At 41.8% G+C, this 26,806-nt stretch overlaps 1 protein-coding gene across 1 annotated transcript in view; it reads right to left on the minus strand.

Annotated features, from left to right (window-relative positions):
* SAMD12 (sterile alpha motif domain containing 12) overlaps positions 1-26,806 on the minus strand; it is a 326,394-nt gene that overhangs the window by 40,839 nt on the left and 258,749 nt on the right. The gene's annotated exons all lie outside the window — the stretch shown is intronic.

The raw sequence follows: 26,806 nt of genomic DNA on the forward strand, positions 1-26,806 counted from the left end.
AATCGCAGTTATTGTAGATGATAAATTATTTTTGACTGTGGTCTCTTATGATTCACGCTGACAGAGAAAAGAAAACTGAATGTCCAGAGGCAGATCAGTGTCTCTTTTCCTAAAATGCATCCTTCTCTGCCTAAACATTTCTCCAATAGTCTAATGGAGGTTCATTATTTTACCCAAATCACAGAGATTTGGCAAAGAAATGTATTTCAGAAAAGTAGCAGATATGTGCCAGAAGAAATGCTTAGCTAACAAATCAAGAGTAGATGGGAAAAAATTTGGGGGGAAAATTTGGGATGATATACCAACTTTCCTGAGGAAAACTCCAATTGGCAAAAAGTATTCCGATAAAAGATGAAAAGGACAATATTCTCATTTGCAAAACAATAAAAAGATTAGCTCTAGTTATATGGCAACCAAACTCTTCTGTTATATAAGGTAAAGGTAAAAGTTCCCCTCACACATATGTGCTAGTGGTTCCCGACTCTAGGGGGCGGTGCTCATCTCCGTTTCAAAGCCGAAGAGCCAGAGCTGTCTGAAGACGTCTCTGTGGTCATGTGGCTGGCATGATTCAATGCCAAAGGCGCACGGAACGCTGTTACCTTCCCACCAAAGTGGTCCCTAGTTTTCTACTTGCATTTTTTACGTGCTTTCGAACTGCTAGTTTGGCAGAAGCTGGGACAAGTAATGGGAGCTCACCCCATTATGCGGCATAGGGATTCGAACCACTGAACTGCCGATCTTTTGATCGGCAAGCTCAGTGTCTTAGCCACTGAGCCACTGAGTCCCTTTTTCTGTTATATATGGGATATCTATTCTTAAAGAAATTTAACTCACTATTCCCATGAGCCTTAGCAATTCAAAGCACTTACTTCTAATATAATATATCTATGGCACATGTTGCCAACAGATCAAACTATTTATTCATTAAATCAATAAGGCAAAAATAAATCCAATCAGAGACCAGGTTTGGTACTTGAGGATGCAAATTAAGTATGCCTTTTAGAAAGTTTTTGACCATTGGCTGCAGAAGAAAATAAATGAATAAATGCAAGTTAACTTCAGAAAGGAAATCAGTATGTTGAGATGACTGACAAGTAAACATGTAAAGGAACATTTTAAATTTTAATGCTTTTTTTAAAGAAAAAAGATAATATGAAGCAGTAAACATACAATTGAAATTCTTTTGGTAGAAGAAAGTAGTAAAATACCCATTGATAACTGGAGAGATGGAGAGATAACTATGCCAAACATGGTATGAGAAAAATCTATTTCCATCTCTTGAATAGGAGAAGAATGGACTGAAATGAATAATATTTCTGTTCATAGGAATATAAGAACAATCCACAGAAAATCATGATCCAGAAGTGATTTTGCAATAAGTGATATATGGGAATGCAAACAGCATGATGTAAATTTGTTTTCATTCTTAAAATAGACATCAAACAAGAAATGTATCTGATTTCTATTCATTTCATATCCACACTGTTGTATCAATTCAAGCAACTGGGCAAAAGACATGTAGTTGCTTGAGAAATATATAGGCAGAGAGTCCCTTTGAATGCAACCAACTCCAGAAAGTCTACCATAGACACCACAAGACAAAACTTTATTCCACCTGTATTTGTTGATTTATCAAAGAACCATGATATTGTTCCTGTATAACCTTGCTGGAAGGTTCCTAGTGGTGCAAGACTCTCCAAACATGGACATTGCTCCTTTAGGGAAGCATCTACCATTACTTTGAGCCTTCATACCAATGGAACAAAAGATACCCCTGCAAAAAAAAAGGTGTCACTTCTCTCTAGAAATTGTCATATCATCTCCATGGATGGTACCAGAAGTACCAGCACTGAAACAAATATATGTGCAGATGAGTAAAATGAATAATTTATACTGACTGTTTCCTAATATGATTTGATTGCTTATTTGTTCCCTATGACTATCATTAAGTGTTGTACCTTATGATTCTTGATGAATGTGTCTTTTCTTTTATGTACTCCGAGAGCATATGCACCAAGATAAATTCATTGTGTGTCCAATCACACTTTATTTATTTATTTTATGCAATTTATATGCCGCCCTATCTCCGAGGACTCAGGGCGGCTCACAACAGTAAAATGCATAATTCCTTATTAAAACGATATAAAATTAAAACCCAATTTAAAACAGTTTAAAATTCATTGAAAACCCCCCGTCAGTCCAGGCTACGGAACAACCAGGTTTTCAACTTGCAGCGGAACAAGTGAAGGTCAGGGGCCATCTGGAGCTCCAACGGAAGTTGGTTCCAGAGGGTGGGTGTGCCCATAGAGAAAGCTCTCCCCCTGGGGGTCGCCAGCTGACACTGTCTGGCCAACGGCACCCTGAGGAGGCCCTGTCTGTGGGAACGCACTGGGCGATTGGGGATTGTCGCTGGCTGCAGGGGGTCCAATAGATATCCCAGGCCTAGGCCATGAAGGGCTTTATAGGTGATAACCAGCACCTTGAACCTCACCCGAAGGGCAACCGGTAACCAATGCAAGCCACGCAGGAGGGGTGTAACATGGGAGTGTCGGGACGCTCCCATCACAACCTGCACGGCTGCATTCTGCACCAGCTGAAGCCTTCGAGTGGTCTTCAAGGGCAGCCCTAGGTAGAGAGCGTTGCAGTAGTCAAGATGGGAGGTGACCAGCGCATGAGTAACGGTGCATAGGGCATCTTGGTCCAAGAAAGGGCGCAACTGTTGCACAAGGCGAACCTGGGCAAATGCCCCCCTGGTCACAGTCGTCACATGGTCTTCCAGAGACAACTGTGAATCCAGGAGGACACCCAAGTTGCGGGCCCTATCCACAGGGGGTAACACCTCACCGCCAAAGGTCAGCGATGGAACATCTCGATCGGAACAAGATGCCGGTACCCACAGCCACTCGGTCTTGGCAGGGTTGAGTCGAAGCCTGTTCCTCCCCATCCAGGTCCATACCGCTTCCAGGCAACGGGACATCACATCGAGGGCATCACTGGGCTGGTTTGGGGTGGATATAAAAAGCTGGGTATCATCAGCGCACCCCAAAACCACGGATGATCTTCCTAAGCGGCTTCATATAGATGTTGAACAGGAGAGGCGAGAGTAGTGACCCCTGGGGCACCCCACAAATGAGGGGCCTCATAGGCCAATAAAGAATTCTATTCTATTCTGTTCTGTTCTGTTCTGTTCTGTTCTGTTCTGTTCTGTTCTGTTCTATTCTATTCTATTCTATTCTATTCTATTCTATTCTATTCTATTCTATTCTATTCTATTCTAATTATTATTATGATTGACATATGTTAAGGATATGAGAGAATGGGCCTTGTTACAGCACCCAATGATTTGTCTTTATATGTAGAAAAACCAGCCCCCCTACCTATATTAATTTGGACATTGAAGCATTGGAATAGAAAAAAGTCAAGAGTTTTCCAGAAACAGTTGAATGAAAATTATGGCCATACATATCTTTGAAGATTCTCAATTATCCAGGTCATGGTTGTCCCATGATCGACCTTCAGAGTGCTAATAACCAGATTCCTCCTAAGAAACATAAATACTTCCATTGCTCACCATTCAGACAGAACTGAAGAAGCTTCTTGGATGAGAAGTGAAATATCTTTGGGGGTGGTGGTTAGGGGGAAACAAGAAAGTCCAGTTGCCTTTTGAAAAGCATCTTTGGGACATTATGGCCATACAGTTTCAGAGTACAATGGTGCTACTATAAGTCTATTGTACTAACAGAACAAACAATAATTTCCCGAGGATGGAAATACTGCATATCGGAGTCGCAACTTCTGGTCCATGGCTGGTATCGATCCGTGGACAATTGGGAACCGGTTTGCGCAAGCAGTGGATGAACGTGTGAAGTTCCATTTGCCCAAGCAGTGGGAACGAGCATCAAACCATGCCCTCCCCCCTGCCATCGGTCCATGGGGGACCACTGCTGAATATGACCTGCAGGTATACCAAGATATCTCATAAAATGTGATGAGAAGGTGAGAGATGTCCTTTCTGTGCTATGTTTACAAGAATGTGCTTTGATTGTGGAATATTAGGAAAAAGACAGGCTCACTCATTCCTCAATCTCCATTCTACCAAAGGCAATCCTTTGATATTGCTGTCAATTTGACCTCATCCCATTCCTAAGAGGTCTGTAAGGGGCGTGCATAAGTGCACCAGCGTGCCTACCGTCCCTGTCCTAATATTCCTTTTTTACTTACTCTTTTCATGTACTCAAATTATGTTTATACTTTTACCTGTTATCTTATATATGCTTGACAAAATAAATAAGTAAATAAAATAAATAAATAAATAAATAAATAATATTAGGAACGAGACAGGCTGGGATGTAGAGAATGTAAATGAGCAGTTGCCACTTAGAATTGATTGTGGGAAGGCAAGTTTACCATTCCACCACAGAAAATGTGGGGGTAAGTTACTGTAAGTCACGGCATCAGTCTTAACTGTCCATGGCTATAAACTGTTGGGATAGTGATGTGATGTTCATTTTTAACCAACCCATGCTGGGAAGCTTTATCCAAGTTCAGGATTGCCCAAAGTATCTTAATGGCAGTTGAGAGACCTGATCCAATTAATGTGAAGCTTGAGAAGTCATCATATCATCTTGCCCTATCTCAGTTAAAAGGAAGTGGGGTGATAATGGTGATGCCTTTTCACTTCATTTTGACCTTGGTTAAGATACCTGCAGGATGCTTGGACAGCAATTTTATGCTTGCTGTGCTCGCTAAGGAGCAGTCAACTGGTTTAAGGTTGCTCTTTTATTGGCAACTCTGGCCGTGCTGATGCTGGAGAAAAGGCTCAAATGGGAGGAGAAATGAAGCAACAAAGGTTCCTGTAATTTTCTCAAGCAGCCTGCTGTTCCACACCACACTATGGCCTTGGTAGTCTTACCTTAAGGTAGAGAAAGGATTAGACATCAAAAGTGTGCAGGCTTGGGTTGAATATTTTCATACCTCTTTCAGCGATGCTCCAAATTGCTCAGTTTTCACATAATGTTCACCCTGAAGTCAAGAGACCGATCCCCTGTTCCTTCTTCTGAGATGGTTAAACTTATTTTACAATTGAAAAATCCCAAGGCAAAGCAATTGAGGGTGATCTGACTTCAGCAGATCTGTTCAAGGTAAATGTGACTGCTCTTTCTTTGAGAACTGATGTAGATCCATCATCAATCATATATATATATATACATGGCTGTGTGTGTGTATGTTCCAGCATAACTCTGGAACGCTTTGAGCAATTTCAACCAAACTTGGTACACAGATGACTTACTCTCTGGAAAGAAATATTGGGGGTAAGACACCCCTAATACCCCTCAAGGTGTGTGTTCTGCTAAGATACAGCTTGTTGTGCCTTAAAATGACTTCTACTGTGCAGCACAGTGGAGTTGCCATGGTAACGGCTTCTCAGTACTCCACAAGGGGGCTCCCTCTGGTAAGGGGGAAAATCCAACATTAGAAATTACATTTGGTCCAGACATTTTCAACAAGGCTTTGATTATTCTTGAGGACAAATGTATGGCCATGATCAATTAAACATTACTGCAACTTGGCCTGCCTGCACCACTACAAGACCGATACGACGTACGTCACACAGATTACATACGAAAAAAGAACTACAATGTCGAACAGCTAACTGCATATATCGCAGACAAGAAGCCACTTCTAAATCAAGATCAGAAAAAAGCATACCAAATGATCGTGGATCAGCTAGCAAAACCACAAGGTAATATCATTTTATTTGACACTTCTGGGGGCACAGGAAAAACATTTTTAACTAATTTAATTCTCACTGAAATCAGGGCTCAGGCTGAAGTTGCTCTTCCTGTCTAATACAGGATTGGGATAAATAAATACCCGGGCAACGCTTGGTTATCAGCTAGTAGTAGATAAAAACGAGATAGGAGGAATCTGACGAGTATTCACTCTATCAGCTGGCTGAGTACAGGAGGCAAAAGTAGTAAATATTGGACGAGGCAGGACAATATCTCAGTGGAAGAACAAGCTGAGAGCAATATCTTAGGAGGAATAGTTGACACTAGATCAATGTTTTATTCCTCAAGATGTAACAGAAAAATGCATTAATCCCCCTCAGGATATCATCTTTCTTGCCTTCATTGTTAAGTCAATGAAGGCAAGAAACTCTAAAATGAAGGCAACTTTTGATATGATCTCTACAGATAGGTTATGAGAGAAATTGGATGCCTCCTCTATCAGTGACGACTTTTGATACTGATTATGAAACTGCATGGAAAGAATAGACGGTGCAAATCTGCTGTGACATTTTGGAAATCGAATCCTCATTAAAAACGAGTGAAGCAAAGATAGGTTTTGGCTCCCTTGCATTTTTAACTTGTATGTTAATTCTTTGCTGGAAGTGTTGATAAAAGCTGAGAATCATCCCCAACTGTTGGCCAACAGACTAGTTTTGATATCCTGATCAACAATCCTCTCTACTGTGCAAATACACCTATTTGAATCTTTAAGCTAAGAATGTCCAATCTTGGCAATTTAAAGATTAGTGGACTTTAACTCCCAGAATTCTCCAGGCAGACTATAACCAGTCTTTTCACAAAAGAGGGTGAGGGTTTAAATCAAGAATTCTGGGAATTGAAGTCCACAGGGTTAAAGTTGCCAAAGTTGGATGCCCCTACTTTAAACCCTCTTTTGTGGAAAGACTGGTTGTAGTAACTCTTTCCAGAAGACCTGTCATTCTTGCTAGGAATCAATGAAATAAGGATCAAACTATGCTATAATTTGTTTATTCTGATTCTCTGTATCTGTAGAATCCAGATATAGCGCTGATTAGATGAAATGGTAAAAAAATATATACATTCAGAAATTTTTTAAAAAATGCAAGTACCTATTCAGAGAATCGATAATGCAGAAACTGCAGTAATGGACATAGGTTCCTCTTTATTACACCTGAAGCAGGGGTGAAATCCAGCAGGTTCTGACAGGTTCTGGAGAACTGGTAGCGGAAATTTTGAGTAGTTCAGAGAACCGGTAAATATCACCTCTGGCTGGCCCCAGAGTGGGGTGGGAATAGAGATTTTGCAATATCCTTCCCCCAGGAGTGGGGAGGGAATGGAGATTTTGCAATATCCTTCCCCTGCCATGCCCACCAGGCCACGCCCACCAAGCCACACCATGCCCACCAAGCCACGCCCACAGACCAGTAGTAAAAAAAAATTGAATTCTACTACTGACCTGAAGACATATTCCTCAAAGGAAATCTCATAAATAATCGGGTGTAGCAAAGGCTTAATGCTGGTAGTGAGAATGAGGCTTAATTTTGCCCTTCTCCCAAGCAAACCAAATTGAAAGAACACCCATCTGGGAGAAACATCTACTGTTAAGAAGCCTACTTCACAAGTTTTCCTCACAAGGCCTTCAAGACCACTAACACCAAGATGATGAAAGGCAGACCAGCTTTATGAAACCAAATTCTGAAATAAAAAGAACATCCAGAATTGGGAAGAGGAAAGAACAAAGATCAAAATGAATTAAAGAAAGCAACAAATAACAGTGTTTTGAGAAAGCAAGTATGAGGGAATTTTTATGAGGTATTAAGTTATTAAATGATATTCTTGACTGTGTTAATCTAAGAATTAAGAATAATGGTAGGAATTCTCTTAAAGGTAGGGATAGGGTAGATCTCCAAGCAAAAGGTTTAGCCCTGGAAAGTTCTGACAAACACCTTGTGCAGTGATTCTACTTTTAGTGTAAATCATTGGATCTACAAGAAGTAAAGTTTGCTTTCCTTCTTCAGGATAGATAGTCCTTGATGTATGACTGTCATGGAGCCTGCCCATTATGCTCATAAGTTATGACAGTTGTAAAGCAGGTCACTCTTATGACCATGCCTATTAGTGGTCATTAAATGAACACAGTGGTCATTAAGCAAACATGGTCACTAAATGAACCCATTTTTTGTGATGGGGCATTTTTACCAAAACCCAGAAGTAAATGCTGGTTTTCAGCAAAAATGTTGCAAATTACATAACCATGGAATGCTGCAAAAACCTATAAATATGGGTTGGTTGCCAACTGCCCAAAATGCAGTCATGTGACTCCAGGGGGGCTTCATCAGAACCAAGTCATAAGTATATTGGGGTGTGTGTCCATTGGAACATTAATTGGTCATTAAGAGGTCAATCTTTATCTTTATCTTTATTTGATTTGTATACCGCCCTACTCCTGAAGGACTTAGGGCGGTGAACAGCCAAACAGTAAAATACATAAATACAAAATTTAAAAACATGATAAAATGGAATTAAACAATTTGGCCCAGACAGATTAAAACACCCCAATCATTTAAAAAACTGATTAAAATTTGCATATTAAAAAGAAAAGAGGGAAAAGATTAGGCCAGGCCAGCCTGGTGGAATAAAAAGCAAAGCATGGCGGAAGGTGCGTAGATCTGGGATCCTCCGTATCTCCGGGGGGAGCTCATTCCAGATAGTAGGTGCCACCACAGAGAAGGCTCTCCCCCTAGGGGCTGCCAGTCGACATTGTTTGGCTGACGGCACCCAGAGGAGCCCCTCTCTATGAGGGGTCTACTCCTCTATGAGGGGTCAATGGTCAAGATCAAGGACTAGCTGTAATTCTCAAAAACAGGATCACTTTGTGAAAGAACTGGAAGTGTATTAAGGAAAGTCCAGATCTGGTGGTGCTTCATGTCTAAGGTGGCTTTAGATGGGGAGTGAGGCAACCTCAAGAAGACTAATCATATTGAATACACTCTTGATTCAGAGAAAATCAATGAGGGTGTCAGAGTGTGCACAGTGTGACTATTTTGACACAACCCAGGAGCAAAATACAGTAAACAGGTTTGTCTTTCAATTAGTGGTTTATCTACAAGGAATATATACATACACGTACTAGGCAAAGTCAGGCAATCAATCATCAACTATAGCACAGAAGCACACATGAGAGAGGGATGCCCTCACAGGGCCTCTCTTATATATACAACCTCTTAAAGTGATAAGAGTTAAATAACCCTGCTGACTCATTCTCATTGCATCATCATTTCAGTATTACAGCATTACAACATTACAGCAGCTGGTCAGCTATTAAATCATCATTACCCTGACAGAGTGCCAGTGGGACGTAATGATTACCTTCACATTTTGGTTACGGCTTCCTGAGATTCGGTGCCAAACAGGATACAAGACAAGAGAGGTATTTGGCCTGATCTAGCAAAACTCTTCTGGTGAGACATATACAGGAACCAAATTCTTGCTGAGACTCCTACTGACTCTTCTCTGCGGTATAATGATTTATGTCAAAATTATAGCTGAGATTCATCTTGGGACAAATCTATTACTTATTCAAGCAGTATTCCAGAAGTGACACCTTATCCTCACGCAAGTTTATTCCAACATGACTGATTGATTAATAGATGGAGAGAGATTTTAGAATGAAAAAGCAGAGGTTCACTCATGATACTATTCGGTAAGAGACTTACATTTCAGAATACCAAATATTTTTTTAGTTTAGATATAGACCAAACTATATTTGCTTGTATAGAACACATAAAAAAAGCTGTTGCCCTGATCAGATTTGAAGTCAGGTTCAAATAATTGACAAGCACAAAGGCCACCGTATGACCTTAGGCTAGTCTTCACCGACATGGCCACCTTCCACATCTGTAGACTTCACCTCCCAGAATTCCTCAATTTGCATGGCCAATTGTGAGGATTCTGGGAATTGAAGCCCATGGATCTTGATACCTGAAGTGACTGAAGTGACTAGGTTGAATAAATCTAATATAGTATACGAAGAAAAAGGAGAGTGTGCATTTTGCATGCTATGTGGTTCTCTTTGGAGGTACACCTGCAGTTAAGCAGTGGGGAAAGAAGTAAATTTGGTAGTTAAGAGTAATATTTGACCAGGTGACCAAGATCTTCACTAAGCAAGTAAAGGATTTGTGCTGAAAACTGGCAACAGGATTTCAAGCTATGGTTGAAATGTCTTTGAATATTAGTAGCTCGGCTTGGTAGTTATGTTGTTGGTTTGAGCTCCGAGCTTGGCAATTTGATTGCAAACATTTCATCCCCATTTGAGGAGACATCTTCAATGCGCACTGAGGATGTCTCCTTGAACGGGGATGAAACGTTTGCAACCAAATCGCCAAGCTCGGAGCTCAAACCAACAACATTTCAAGCTATTTCACTTGCACTACAGGTAAATGGTATTCACTTACCTTTGCTACCGGTTCGTAAATGTGAGTGTGTGCCTTCTGTGCATGTGCAGAGAGTCAAAAATGGGATGTGATTATGTCTGGGGGTGGGGTGGGTGGAGCCTCCCATAGCCGGCGCTACCGGTTTGTCCGAACCGGATAGAACTGGCTGAATACCACCACTGACTACAGTGAAATTACTCCTTGCTTAAGAACGGAATACTTAGTGATTGTTCAAAATTACATCGGATCCCCCGAAAGCTATTTATGACTCAGTTCTGGAGTTCCAATGACTGTACATAGCTCCATGGTCACATGACCACATTGCAGATGTTTGGCAACTGGCTTGCTGAAGATCCCATGGTCATATAACAATAATTTATGGGAGGGTTTTTTTGCAGGTTTCCAGCCTTTTTGGATGGTTTTAGGTATAAACCCCATGGATTTACTTAACAACTATCATACTCATTTAATGACAGTAGTGTTCACTTAAAAACTGTTGCTGCAAAAAAAATCTAAAATTCGGTCCAATCACTTGGGTGCCCCTACTTACAACTGTTATGACTTATGATACAAATTCTGGATTTTATTTTGGTCATAAGTCAAGAACTACTCTATGTCAAGAAAATGGACATCTAGGCTCAAATAAGGCAACTGGCTTGGTGAACAAATGCACTTTATGCAGCAGCATCAAGATGCCTTTCATCTCATTTACCAATGAGACCAATGTTACCAATTGGGCACATTTCTCTAAACAAAATTATATATATATATTTAGAAATGACAATTAACTGATCACCTGCCTGTGATTTCTGGCGCAGAGAATAGGATTCTTTTCTTTCACTTCTAGTATTTATCTTTTTTAAAAATTATCATTGTGGCTTTTTGTCCAGAGAGGGGATAGTTAGAGGCATGTTGTAATAATTTCATGTTTTAAAGGTAAAGGTAAAGGTAAAGATTCCCCTCACACATATGTGCTAGTCATTCCTGACTCTAGGGGGCGGTGCTCATCTCCGTTTCAAAGCCAAAGAGCCAGCGCTGTCTGAAGACGTCTCTGTGGTCAAGTGGCCGGCATGACAACGGCGCACCGAACGCTGTTACCTTCCCACCAAAATGCAAGTAAAAAAATGGTCCCTATTTTTCTACTTGCATTTTTTACGTGCTTTCGAACTTCTAAGTTGGCAGAAGCTGGGACAAGTAACGGGAGCTCACCCCATTACACGGCACTAGGGATTCGAACCACTGAACTGCCGACCTTTTAATCGACAAGCTCAGCATCTTAGTCACTGAGCCACTGTGTCCCTTCATGTTTTATACTGGGATTATTGAAAAAGATGCGCTATAACAATGAAGTTGTACAGAGTTTTGATTATACCACAGATAGATGTTTTTTCACTCTCTTGCTCTCTGTGGAATTGAAGTTTCTTAGAAATTATGGTTCTGTCAAGACTTTTAACAAAATGAAAGGATTTGATATTGTATCTTGGTTGCATTATAAAAAAAAGAAAGAAATCAAGTTATCTTTTGAACTAACCATCACTTTTGTTGTGATGTATAGCTAAGCACAACTGATTTGCTACAATTTAGAATCTGCCAAGAAACTGCTGTTATACTTGTAACTGAAAGTTTAATTTGTAGATCAAAGTACCCCAAATTGTTAATCAAACTAGTAAGTATATTAATACACATTAATCTATTGTGAGAACCAATGTATTGTGGTTAAGATGCACCAGGGTGATGCAGGTTAAAATCCACCCAGGCTTATTGGGTGACTTTGAGTAAGTCAATATTAATTAATATTACAATCAATGTTAATTAACATTACAAGTCCTTGAATGAAGAAAATTAAGACAAGGAACCACCGTGTCTTTTATGAAAAGAGGGGTTACAACCTAACAAAGAAATGCTTCTGTTTATTAATCACTGAGAGCTACTTCTAAATCCACAAAATTAACAATTTATTTTGCACTTTCTTGAATCCATTTGTTTCTGATATGAAAGGTAAAAATGAAAAGAAAATATTTGTAGGAGGAGAAGTGGCAGAATCTGGGTGCAGAGCAGGGGTGAAATGCTTCTGGTTCGGACCGGATCGCCCGATCCGGTAGCGATGGTGGTGGGTGGTTCGGAGTGGGTGGTAGCAAAAATCCCTGCCCCTCCCATGCCCAGCTGTGCTGCACAATCATCAGAGGCTTTTTTTAATTTTTAAAAGCATTTTTTCTACAACCTCTTCGGCTGAAAAAATGTTTTAAAAGTAAAAAAAAAAAGCTTCTGATGATCGCGTGGCTCAGCTGGGATCGTCAGAGGCTTTAAAAACCATTTTTTCTACAACCTCTTCGGCCGAAGAGGTTGTAGAAAAAATGCTTTTAAAAGAATAAAAAGCCTCTGACGATCAGGCAACTCAGCTGGGATCCTCAGAGGCTTTTAAAAGAAAAAAATCCTCTGACGATCAGGCAACTCAGCTGGGATCCTCAGAGGCTTTTAAAAGAAAAAAATCCTCTGACGATCAGGCAACTCAGCTGGGATCCTCAGAGGCTTTTGAAGAGGTTGTAGAAAAAATGGTTTTAAAAGTAAAAAAAAAGAGTTGGCCACACCCACCCAGTCACATTACCCTCCCCCCACCAAGCCACGCCCACAGAACCGGTAGTAACAAATTTTACATTTCACCACTGGTGCAGAGTTAAAAGAGGAATCAGCCTAGAATTCTTATGTAACCACAAGCAAACAAAATTCAACCTCCCTTGAATTCTGTTATCTAAACTCAAACAGGTACTGTTAGTTAAGAAGTTTCCTGCAGATAGGCATGATTAGCAATAAATCAGTTTAACTGGACCTTCATTATGGACCTGATCAGAGGTGGTATTCAGCTGATTCTGATTGGTTCTGGAAAACCGGTAGCAGAAATTTTGAATAGTTCAGAGAACCGGCAAATACCACCTCTAACTGGCCCCGCCCCCATCTATTCGCTGCCTCCCAAGTCCCAGCTGATCGAGTCCCAACTGATTGAGTCCCAGCTGATTGGCTGGGTCTTCTTTTGTTGCCCTGAAAGCAGCTTAGTGGGGTGGAGAGGGAATGGAGATTTTACAGTATCCTTCTCCTGGAGTGGGGTGGAAATGGAGATTTTACAGTACCCTTCCCCTGGAGTGGGGTGGAAATGGAGATTTTGCAATATCCTACCCCTGCCACGCCCACCAAGCCACGCCCACCAAGCCAAGCCACGCCCACAGAACCGGTAGTAAAAATATTTGAATCCCACCACTGATCTTTTGTGCCTGTCCATATTCCCCTCCCAAAACAAAACAAAACAAAACAAAACAAAAAGTTAGATATTACTTGTTCTTCTGGCAAGAAACAGAAACAAATCTTACTGGCAATTCTTTTGATTAACAAATAGCCAGGCACCTTTAAGAAAGAGCATTCTGAGGAGATGGCAAAGAATAAGAAGTTGAAAACACCAAGTAATACAAGTGAGGGCAATGAGCATCTCTGTGGAAATGTTTTATCTATAACTCCCAGCATCCTTAGTACAACTGGCTGCATCCAATGGAAGCTAAAAATCACCCACTGTGGGAAAACCAGAGTTATCCTACTGTTGTTTGAAGGAGAGAAGGAATCTAGGACTTGAAGAAAGACTTTGAGTGAACAAGGATTGGAATAGAATAGAATAACAGAGTTGGAAGGGACCTTGGAGGTCTTCTAGTCCAACCTCCTGCCCAGGCAGGAAACCCTACACCACTTCAGACAAACGGTTATCCAACATCTTCTTAAAAATTTCCAGTGTTGGAGCATTCACAACTTCTGAAGGCAAGTTGTTCCACTGTCAGGAAATTTTTCCTTAGTTCTAAGTTGCTTCTCTCCTTGATTAGTTTCCACCCATCTATCTTAACAAGCTCTTTATGTTAGTATATGATCCTCAGAAAATCCCAGGTCTGGGCAGTTGAAGAATAATTAACATGTGTTTTATCTTTCTGTTTATTCATTGTTCGATTCTCAGAGCCTTCCTGGACAAGTTCCTGCAGTTCCCTTGGCAAGGTTTTTCAGAACTGGTTTGCCATTGTTTCCTTCCTAGGGCTGACAGAGAGCGACTGGCCCAAGGTCACCCATCTGGCTTTGGGCCTAAGGCAGAACTAGAACTCACAGTCACCTGGTTTCTAGCCTGATGTCTTAGCCAGAATACTAAACTGGTTTACATTTTACCTAGTAGGAATACTGATATCATTTGATATCTTATCTTTTCATTTGATATCTTTTCTTTAGAATAGAATAGAATAGAATAGAATAGAATAGAATAGAATAGAATAGAATAGAATAGAATAGAATAGAATAACAGAGTTGGAAGGGACCTTGGAAGTCTTCTAGTCCAACCCCCTGCCCAGGCAGGAAACCCTTCACCACTTCAGACAAATGGTTATCCAACATCTTCTTAAAAGTTTCCAGTGTTGGAGCATTCACAACTTCTGGAGGCAAGTTGTTCCATTTATTAATTGTTCTAACTGTCAGGAAATTTCTCCTTAGTTCTAAGTTGCTGCTCTCCTTGATTAGTTTCCACCTGTTGCTTCTTGTCCTACCTTCAGGTGCTTTGGAGAATAGTTTGACTCCCTCTTCTTTGTGGCAACCCCTGAGATATTGGAACACTGCTATCATGTCTCCCCTAGTCCTTCTTTTCATTCAACTAGACATACCCAGTTCCTGCAACTGTTCTTCATATGTTTTAGCCTCCAGTCCCCTAATCATCTTTGTTGTTCTTCTCTGCACTCTTTCTAGAGTCTCAACATTTATTTTTATTTATTTATTTATTTTATTCGGCTTATATGCCGCCCTATCTCACAATGGACTCAGGGCGGCTCACAACAATAAAACACAAGCCACAATAAAAATAAAGACTAAAATCTAAAAAATTTAAAATTAACCCATTAAAACCCCATCATCAGACCAGGTCAAGGGATTTGAAAAGCCAAGTTTTTAATTCCCGGCGGAAGGTGGGAAGGTCGGGCGCTAGTCGGAGCTCCAAGGGGAGTTGATTCCAGAGGGTGGGCGCCCTAACCGAGAAGGCTCTACTCCTGGGGGCCGCCAGCCGCCACTGTCTAGCCGATGGCACCCTGAGTAGGCCCTCTCTATGGGCGCGAACCGGGCGATGGGATGTTGTTACTGGCTGTAGGTGGTCCGCCAAATATCCTGGTCCTAAGCCATGTAGGGCTTTATAGGTCAACACCAGCACCTTGGATCTCACCCGGAGGGCCACCGGTAGCCAATGCAAACCGCGCAGGAGGGATGTAACATGGGAGTATCGGGACCTTCCAATCACAACCCGCGCGGCTGCATTTTGCACCAGCTGAACCTCCGAGTGGTCCTCAAGGGCAGCCCCATGTAGAGAGTGTTGCAGTAGTCAATCCGTGAGGTGACCAGCGCATGACTAACTGTGCGTAGGGCATCTCGGTCCAAGTAGGGACGCAACTGGTGCACCAGACGTATCTGGGCGAATGCCCCCCTGGTTATGGTCGTTATCTGGTCTTCTAAGCTCAACCGTGAATCCAGAAGGACGCCCAAGTTGCGCACCCTGTCTACAGGGGGCAAAACTTCACCCCCTATAGTCAGCGATGGCACCTCTCTCCTGAACCGAGATGCCGGTACCCACAGCCACTTGGTCTTGGCCAGGTTGAGTTGCAATTTGTTTCTGCCCATCCAGACCCGTACCGCTTCCAGGCACCAGGCCATCACATCGAGGGCATCGATGTAAAAACATCTTTTTTACATCGTGGCGAACCAAAACTGAATGCAGTTTCTCCTGAGTTGTTTTTGTTGTTTAGCTTCAAAGATTGCAGCCCTGCTATTTTTTTTCTTTTGCTAGTCTCCCATCCAAATGCTAACCAGTTCCAACCCTGCTTAGCATTTTCAAGATTCATCCATCCTGGCCAGAGGTTGCCACCTGTAATGTAATTTAATGCTCCTAGTAAAAACATGCTCGATTGCTTTGAACTAGATTGTCGTGGTTCAACACCATTTAATTCTGGGATCATTTTCAGTAGTCAAAGGTAGATGCAGCCATTATCTCCAAGGCTATTGGATCAGTTCATCAAAACAGGGAAAATAATTCAAATTCTTGATCTTTTTTTCCCCCCAATGCCTCTAGACAAAACATTAGCCATTAGTACTGTCTGCCAGAGCAGAATTTGAAAACATAGTTAATCACCCTACACAGCATAAAGACTAAAGAGTAACTTTATTTTGTATATTTGGGGATTTGAACCAGAGGTGGGTTTTAGCAGGTTCTGACCAGTTCTGGAGAACTGGTAGCGGAAATTTTAAGTAGTTCGGAGAACCCGTAGTAAAAATTCTGACTGGCCCTGCCCCCATCTATTCTCTGCCTCCCAAGTCCCAGCTGATTGGGAGGAAATGGGGATTTTGCAGTAACCTTCCTCTGGAGTGAGGTGGGAATGGAGATTTTATAGTATCCTTCCCCTGCCACACCCATCAAGCCACACCCACCAAGCCATGCCACGCCACGCCACCAAGCCATACTCACAGAACCGGTAGTAAAAATTTTTGAAACCCACCACTGATTTGGACATATTTGTTCCTCGCAGCTTTGATCTAAGGCTCCTTTTTATTCCAGGCGATGGTCTTTTGCCAGAATTAGAGAGGGGATAGATATATATGCTCAAAAAAAAAAAAATACTGCAAGTTAGACAGCATCTCATCAAAGTTGGGGACAAAGAAATCCTCCAAAGATGCAGCAGCTCAGTCAAAATTACAAAGTACTAATTCTAAAATTAACTTGCTCTGGGATATTTTAAAATGGTAGATTGCTAGTTCTGAGCTGATGGGTGTTCTCCTACTCTTGATGAAATATAGAAGTGGTTTATTACATATATAATTATATCCTTGCCCAGTACTGTTATTTCCTAGTTGTAGAATAATAGTCTAAATGCAACCAGACTGTCTGTAGTATCAAAAGAGTATTGCATCATAAAAACCTGTAGGAAACAACCGATTAGAAAAGCTAAACACGAGGAAGAAAAGAGAGGGGAAAGAGGAGTAGGAGAGAAGGTTAGAAGGGGGGAAGAAGAGAGGAGTGGGGGAAGGGAAGGGGAAGTAGGAAAGAGAAGGAGAAGAAGAACGAAGAAAGTAGGAAGAGATAGAGGAAGGAAGAGAAGGGGAGGAGAAGAACGGTTGTGGCAAAATAAAGAAGGGTAAATGGTAAAAGAGCAGCCCAGAGTAATTAAAAATTAAAGTTAAAAGACAAGCTGAATGAAAAATGGTGGATAAATGACTGTACATATGTTTATGAGAAATAAAAATAAAAACTTTTTCTCTTTTTTGAGAAAAGCTAAACACACCCTGTTTCTCCTTTCCTCCCAGATCTGAATTTGCTCTGATCTTCTAGGGCAGTTCTGCTTCCTTCCACTTCATCTAAAGTGGCTTTCAAATAGAGAAGCAACTTGATGACTGAGTTCACAACAGTGGTGGGTTGCTCCCAGTTCGGTCTGGTTCTATAGAATCGGTAGTAAAACTGGCGGGAGGCTCCGCCCACCCGCCACGACATCATCATGGGTGATCTGCGCATGCACAGAAGCTTCTGCGCATGCACAGAAGCACGCACGCACGCTCCCATTGCGAACTGGTAGTAAAGGTAAGTGGAACCCACCCCTGGTTTACACAGTACATTAAATAAGCCATGGATTTGGTTGTGCGATTGATTTGTTCCCAGGACCAGCAGGGTCCAAACAAGCACCATTCACTGAGTAGATTCACACCACAGTCCAGAATAGATTAGAACAGTGATGGCTAACCTTTTTGCCATCGAGTGCCAAAAGTGTGGGGAGTGTGTCTGTGTGGGTCATACACATGGATGCCCACACCCATAATTCTATGTGCCCCACCCCCCGTGCATGCGCACACAACCCCCCCCACGGTCCCTCCGCTTTTGGTATGCGATGGTACAGTGGACCAGGTAGGCCCCTTTTTCATCCTCCCCAGACTCCAGAGGCTTTCTAGGAGCCTGGGGAGGGCGAAAACAGCCTTCCCCACCTCCCGGAGGCCCTCCAGAGGCTGGAAATGGCCCGTTTCCCGACTTCTGGTGGGCCCAGAAGGCCCGAAAATCAGCTGGCCAGCACGCGCATATGCGCTGAAGCTGAGCTAGGGCAACGCTCGCATGCCCAAAGATATGGCTCCGCGTGCCACCTGTGCCATAGGTTCGCCATCACAGGGTTAGAATGAAAATGTTTACTTGGTGGTGTCAACTTGCAAAGCTTTCAAGTTGCCATGAGCAGGAGGGAGGGAGAACTGAAGTGAATTCCATACATTCTTTCTGACTGCAATCAGAAGGAGGGTGTTAGGTTTCACAGCCAGCCAAAGTGGTTAATTGGAGAATGTGATTTATGACATGGCCAGAGAGGAGGGGAGAGACAGGGTCATAGGGAAATGTAAATCTACGTAGGATCAGTCCTAACTGCATCCGAGTATTGCTGGAATGTTGCTCCTAATAAATTACTATATTTCCTTTGAAGTTTGGATCATGGCTCATGAATTAATTAGGGCATCTTTCGGAAACTTGACAGGTGGCTTATCATGAACCTTGAGTGAACAAACGATCTCTTTTAAGTCATAGGCCTTCAATCATGGGTCCCATCTAGCTTTTTTTTTTTTTTTTTTTACCATCCCCTGAGACTGCCCTACTAACTTGTTTAATCAATTGAAAATTTGTAATTACCCTAATTTCCTATTTAAGTAAATGTTCATATTTAGGTAGATTTAACAGAGTGTAATTTTGTCTCACAATTGGAATTCCCCTTCTTAGGGATCAAAAGAGATGGTTGTGGATGTAAAAAAAGGTGACGATAGGGATTTGTATTGTGGCCACTGTCTTGACTTTTTTGATTCATGAAAAAGATGGGAGGGGTTTGATCTCACAGTTGTAGCTATCAACTTTTATCCATTCCTGTGGACAATGCTGTCCTTTCCAAAAAACAACCCATCAATTTTTCTCAAATTAAAGTGGAAGAATTAAGAGAACGTAACATTTGTCTGATTTAATGAAAAGAAGGACTAGGGGAGACACAATAGCAGTGTTCCAATATTTTTTTTTAAATTTATTTTTATATGCTGCCCTTCTCCGGAGACTCAGGATGGCTTACAATGCGTTAAGCAATAGCCTTCATACTTTTGTATATTTTATACAAAGTCAGCTTATTGCCCCCACAAACCGGGTCCTCATTTTACCCACCTTAGAAAGGATGGAAAGCTGAGTCGACCTTGAGCCTGGTGAGAATTGAACTCGCAGTAATTGCAGGCAGCTGGATGTTAAATGCTGCCTTAGTAGGAGGCATTAGCCTCCTACGCCACTCAGGGGTTGCCACAAAGAAGAGGGAGTCAAGCTATTCTCCAAAGCACCTGAAGGCAGGACAAGAAGCAATGGGTGGAAACTAATCAAGGAGAGAAGCAACCTAGAACTAAGGAGAAATTTCCTGACAGTTAGAACAATTAATCAGTAGAACAACTTTCCTCCAGAGGTTGCGAATGATCCAACACTGGAAGTTTTTGAGAGGATGTTGGACAACCATTTGTCTGAAATGGCATAGGGTTCCCTGCCAAAGCAGGAGGTTGGACTAGAAGACTTCCAAGATCCTTTCCAACTCTGTTATTCTAAATTCTAAGTCTACATCTATTGAATAAAGCATTTTCGGTGCATTGTTCCATGTCCCTAGGATAAGGAAAAATAAAAGAGGCAGTACAGGTAGTCCTCGACGTAATGACCATAACTGAGCCCAAAATTTCTGTTGTCAAGAGAGATATTTGTTAAGTGAGTTTTGCCCCCATTTTAACAGCTTTCTTGCCACAGTTGTTAAGTGAATCACTGCAGCTGCTAAGTTAGTAACACGGTTGTTAAGTGAATCTGGCTTCCTGATTGACTTTGCTTGTCATGATCTTGGGACAAGCAAGTATGAACCAGTTACCCAGCATCTGAATTCTGTTCATGAGGCTGTTAAAAAGGTCATGTGTGAAAAAAATAGTCATTGTGCATCACTTTTTTCGGTGCCATTGTAACTTTGTCTCAGTGGTGGGTTGCCCCCGGTTCAGACCAGTTCTATAGAACCGGTAGTAAAACCGGCAGGAGGCTCCGCCCACTGACCCTGATGCCATCAGAAGTGATCTGCGCATGCGCGAGCGCGATCCCATTGTCAACTGGGAGTTAAGGTAAGTAGAACCCACCCCTGCTTTGAATGGTCACTAAACGAACTGTTGTAAATTGAGGACTGCCTGTAATCTGTTGTAAATGATTCTACCTGTAGGTTGCTAGAACAGGTTGCTAGAATCCTGAGTGCGGATGAAGAGATGCAAATATTGCTTGCTCTTTCGCTCGGCCTGACTGTACCTTGCATTGACGGAGTAAGTGTGCAGACTCAAGAATGTGGCCTTTTGTAACTGACAGATGGAAATGTTGTCAGTGTGCAGATTATCTAAATATCATCCAAGGTTTTTTGATATGGCATGTAATGTGCTAATAACCATTGGGATTACCCTTATCACTTTATATCATGATCTTTTGACTTCAGATTTCAGACCTTGATATTTTGTTATCATCTCCAATTCTTTGTTTTCTATTCTATATTATTCCCTAATATTGTCTGTGGAGATTCTCAGTCTCCACAGTTTATGGTTGTCCTGAAGGTGCCTTTTCAAGAGGCAACTGGACTTTCTGGCTTGTCTTTGAAGCCGGTTCACTTTGAAGCAAAATGTCTTTAAAGAAAAACCAGAAAGTTTTTTCAGTTGCTTCTTGAAAAAGCACCTTTGGGATCCCCTAGTATTGTGTCACATCCACAATTTTCTTCTTCACTGCCGAATAGAAACAACTGGAGAAAAATGGCAAAATACAAAGATTTGCAAATAGATATAGAATGAGTAAGGGACGCGGTGGCTCAGTGGCTAAGACGCTGAGCTTGTCGATCGAAAGATTGGCAGTTCAGCAGTTCGAATCCCTAGTGCTGCGTAATGAGGTGAGATCCCGTTCCTTGTCCCACCTTCTGCCAACCTAGCAGTTCGAAAGCACATAAAAAATGCAAGTAGAAAAATAGGGACCACCTTTGGTGGGAAGGTAACAGCGTTCTGTGCGCCTTTGGCATTTAGTTATGCCGGACACATGACCACGGAGACGTCTTCGGACAGTGCTGGCTCTTCGGCTTTGAAACGGAGATGAGCACTGCCCCCTAGAGTCGGGAGCGACTAGCACATATGTGCGAGGGGAAACCTTTACCTTTACTTTATAGAATGAGTGTGGGAAAAGGAAGCAAAGATAGCATTAATAGGAATAGGAACCTGGGGTGCAATCCCAAAACATCCAGATTATCTCTTGAACACCATCGGCATTGACAAAACTCACCATCAGTAAATTGCAAGAGGCAGCTTTACTTGCAACAGTTTATATCCTGCAACAATACCATCAAACAACATTTGTCTATCCCAGGTCCTTGACAAAGACTCAATAGATCAATATAAATGTTAAATCCTAAATGTCTAAACATCTGGTTGACTGTGTGATGAACCATATTTTCCCAATATGGTTGAGAAAAACTCAAATTTTCTATTCAAAACACATTCAGGCTTCTCCCACCACAATTTTTTTAAAAAAAAATTGGAAAAGCCCTCCAAAGTTAATTGACATCATTAAAATATAATAATGCTTAAAGTTGGGGGAAGTCACACTTAATACTTGAAGGACTTCATTTTACATCTGAGGAGTAACTCAAGAGAAGCTTTCCTCTTTGTGTCTCATATGAGAGCATCTGAGAATACAGATGAGATCTCTTCTACACAACTAAGTTTATAATTAGAGAGAGTCTCCCTCAACCATTTAACCTGGTAAATTTGGGAGATTTCTTAGGTGTAGGAGAAGAGGAGAACAAATAGCAAATATATGCTGTTTTGCTTCATTTATTAGATTAATGCGGTCTTTCCCCAGAGAAGCGCAAGGCAGCTTGCATAGGCACCTCCCTTCATTTTATGGCTGAAAAAATAAGGCTGTGTAGATAGGCTGAGAAATAGTAACTGGTCCATAGAAGTGGTACAATTCTCTGAAGTCTGCTACCAGCTCTGTGAGTCTGCTACCGAGCGGCGCTTTGCGTGCATGTGCACCCGAGGCACGCCTGCGCATCACTAAAAAAGGATCATTTTGAAGACTTCTGAGTCTGCAAAGGTAAGTAGAACAGTGCGGGGGGGGGATCCTCTGTGCCACACAATTTAGATTAGCTAGAAAGCAGGAAATCCAACAATTCAAGCTAATATAAATTGTGCGTCACAGTTGATCATCGCCCAGCTCATCATTGGAAATCATTTTTTACTACGGGTTCGGGAGAAGAAAGGTTCGGGTAGCATTTCACCCCTGGTCCATAGTGGACTTCAGAAATACAGAATACAACCATCAGTTACAGAAGAAAATATATTAGAATAGAAATAGAAATAGAAATAGAAATAGAAATAGAAATAGAAATAGAAATAGAAATAGGGTAGGGTAGGGTAGGGTAGGGTAGAATAGAATAGAATAGAATAGAATAGAATAGAATAGAATAGAATAGAATAGAATAGAATAGAATAGAATAGAATAACAGAGTTGGAAGGGACCTTGGAGGTCTTCTAGTCCAACCCCCTGCCCAGGCAGGAAAGCCTACACCACTTCAGACAAATGATTATCCAACATCTTCTTAAACACTTCCAGTGTTGGAGCATTCACAACTTCTGGAGGCAAGTTGTTCCACTTATTAATTGTTCTAACTGCCAGTTACTGTCAGTTACTAACTGACAATTTAGTTCTAAATTGCTTCTCTTCTTGATTAGTTTCCACCCATTGCTTCTTGTCCTACCCTCAGGTGCTTTGGAACACAATGATAGTAATATACAATATTGATATTAATATTAAACACAATGATGGAGACATCTTAGAATACTTCCAGTTCCCTGGGACTTCCAGGTCTGAAAACAAAGTCAGGTCTTACGGGATTTATGGAACATTAATGTGGATGGAGCTAACCTCATTTCAGGTGAGAGAAAGTTCCATAAAGCAGGTGCCACTGTTGAGAAGACTCATCTCTTGTGACCCATCAGATCTAAGCCACTAGCAGATAAGACCTGCCAGTTCCAATGGGTCGGCAGATGTAATTGGGAAGACGAGGTCTTCCAGATAACTCAATTCCATGCAATGAGCTTAAAAGGTTGTAAAACCAGCACCTTGAATTGGCTCTGGGTGCAAACTGGCAACCAATACAGGTCAAAGAGCAGAGGTATGGCATGTGCTGTTCTGGAAATACATATGGACTGTATTCTGTACCAACTGAAGCTTCTGGATGCTCTTCGTTGACAGCTCCACGTAGGGCTCATTACAGTAATCCAACCTGGAGGTGACTTTGGTGTGAATTTGGTGTGAATGACTGAGCAGTCATTCCTAGATTCTGATCTAGGAATGGGCACAACTGGTGCAGTGGTGGGTTTCAAAAATTTTTACTACAGGTTCTGTGGGTGTGGCTTGGTAGGCATGGCAGGGGAAGGTTACTGCAAAATCCCCATTTCCTCCCAATCAGCTGGGACTTGGGAGGCAGAGAATAGATGGGGACGGGGCCAGTCAGAACTTTTACTACCAGTTCTCCAACTGGTAGTCAAAATTTCCGCTACTGGTTCTCCAGAACTGGTCAGAACCTGCTGAAACCCACTTCTGAACTGGTGCATAATGTGAAACTGTGCAAAGGCCTTCCAAGCCACAATTGCCATTGCTCTTTGAGCCAAAGTTGAGTCCAGGAAGATCTCCAGATTCCGGAGAATCGGGGCAATGGCATCCCATCCAACACTAAAGATGGTATAGCCTAGAACTGGCAGTGCCCCAAACCCAAACCCACTCAGACTTGCCAGAGTTCAGGTGAAGTCTGTTATTCCCTATCCAGATGCACACAGCCTCCAGGCATCTCCAAGTTAAGACGTGTTTACTTCAGGGAAACAAGGAGCTTAGTCCTTTCAAGCAAAGCTTTACTAGAGCGATCAGATCTGGGTTGTAAAAACCCAAGTGACCACTGTGTGTCAGCAAAGAGTTTGAATCTTCTGTATCTCTTTGCTGCCACCCAGTGTTTATTTGTATTATTTGTAATTGAACCGGTTCGCTCTAATAAAACATCCTGCTCAAGAGTGTGGGAAGGCTTCGTACCAGAGATCTCATCATGTGCAGCAAAAGAGACAAAGTCAGCTTTTGTTCTCTGACAACTCGCTTGCCACCATATTCCAGCATGTCAAATACAGTACGAAAGGTACAGTGTCCATTATGCTTTCATAAGGCACTTCAATCTTTCCCTCTTCGTGAGGATTAGGTTTTTATGTGAAGTTTCAAATGTCTACTCTACTTTTCCCTCACAGCAGAATTAAAGCCAGTCGCTGGGCGAAAAGTCTTAGCATTCTGTTCAGCTCTTTCATGAGAGGAAAAAAAAAAGGGGGAGAGATTCCAGTCAGTCTTTGCACAATAAGTTACCAGCTGTTTCAGTGTCAACTGTTCTTTTCCATAACCCCTGGTGATTTAAGTTCCCTTCTTTTGCACTCATCCTCCGTGGCTTTTATATTTTCTGGGACAATCCTTTATCGCTAACTAGAAGCATACTTCACATTCTCTAATTCAACCCTTTCAAGTGGGACACTGCAGGTCCCTAGGTGAGATATTTCCTCTTAGTTCATATATTTTGTCTTTCGGTATAACTGGCCTGCCATGCTGGGCCAGGCCATTTAGCATCCAATTTGAGCCAGAATGTTATTTAATCTTGTTCTTAAACAGAGTTCAGCTACTGTAGTGATATCCATGTATATGCAGAACTCTGAGTCATTTCAAGTTTCACTCATACCAAGATTCAGGGCATTTTATCCCAATCAGCAGCTTTTAAACTTTTAGATGGTATCACTGAAACATCACAAGTCAGAGAAAAATGCTTATCTATGTGGTCATCCAAAGTCAAAAGTGACTTGATAGTACATAATCCATCAGACTACATTTTTATTTCTCACCAGCTCAAGGTTGACTCAGCCTTCCATCTTTCCAGGGTCAGTAAAATGAGGACCCAGATTGTTGGGGGCAATATGCTGACTCTGTGAACCAGGGGTGAAATTCAGCAGGTTCTGACAGGTTCTGGAGAACCGGTAGCGGAAATTTTGAGTATTTCGGAGAACCGGCAAATACCACCTCTGGCTGGCCCCAGAGTGGGGTGGGAATGGAGATTTTGCAGTATCCTCCCCCTGCCATGCCCACCAAGCCACACCACTCCCACCAAGCCACGTTTACAGAACCAGTAGTAAAAAAATTTGAATTCCACCACTGTTGTAAACCGCTTAGTGAGGGCTGTAAAGCACTGCAAAGCGGTATATAAATCTAAGTATTATTGCTATATTGCAATTCCAGACAAACCAATAAACAAGAAATACAAATAGTCCTCGACTTACGACCACAATTGAGCCCCAAATTTATGTTGCTGAGACATTTGTTAAGTGAGTTTTGCCCCATTTTACGTCCTTTTTTTTTGCCAAAGTTGTTAAGTGAATCACTGCGGTTGTTAACTTAGTAACACAGTTGTTAGCGGAACCTGGCTTCCCCATCGACTTTGCTAGTCAGGTTGTTCTGTCCCAGCTACGGACCCCAAAGAACGCAGCACACACAAAGTCCGTACAAATCTTAGTTTACTAATTAAGGACTACTAATGAGTTTTCTTAGTAGTTGTTTGAACACAAGTACAGTTTAAATCAGTCTTTTCTGAACAAGGGCTGTTAATTTAACTTCATTAACAGCCAACAAGAATCCAAAGAATAATAACTCAATTCTGAAGCACAGTATTTCAGATAACCGTAATCTTACTGTGGTTGGCAGAATGCCCAGAAGCAATTTGCAGGAAAACTGACAAGAAAGGAGCAAGAGCCAGTCAGAAGTTTCTGGAATCAAGATGCAAAGGAATATGAATGAAGTTGTTTCCTGCAAATTGCCTCAGTCGTCGTCCTTCCTTAAATAGGCTAAAGGAATGGCCAATTAGCCCCAAGCCTTACTCTCGAGAAGACCTCCTCCTGAGGAGCCACTCCTGCCTTTTAACAGCTCTGCACACTCCTGCATCGAGAAGAGGCTCCTCCTCTTCTTCCTCTTCACTTATGGGAGCTTCTGGAGGTTCTGAAGGCCCTGGCTGAATCCCCGCCTCTGGCACCACATCTTCTCCAGCCTCCTCATTGTCTGACTCTGGCACCACACCAGCCTCCTCGCTGTCGGAATCAGCTACTAGCTGATGGGTCACAACACAGATGATCATGTGACTCCTGGATCACTGCAATTGTCATAAATACGAGTCAATTGCCAAGTATTTGAAGTTTGATCACCTGACCACGGGGATGCTGCAATGATTGTTAATGTGAAAACTCACTTTTTTAAAGTGCCATTGTAAAATTTGAATGGTCACTAAACGAACTGTTGTAAGTCAAGAACTACCTTCAAATATTTGTATTTTCATTTTAAATTATAGTTTTTTCACTATTATGGCTGCAAAATCACATATACAAATAGGCGAATGTGAGAGAGATGGTTTAGAAACAAGATTTCCAATTATTTCAAGTGAG

This window comes from Pantherophis guttatus, chromosome 3 (assembly GCF_059756535.1).
Source record: "Pantherophis guttatus breed Tessera chromosome 3, ASM5975653v1, whole genome shotgun sequence".
Classification (NCBI taxonomy): Eukaryota; Metazoa; Chordata; class Lepidosauria; order Squamata; family Colubridae; genus Pantherophis; species Pantherophis guttatus.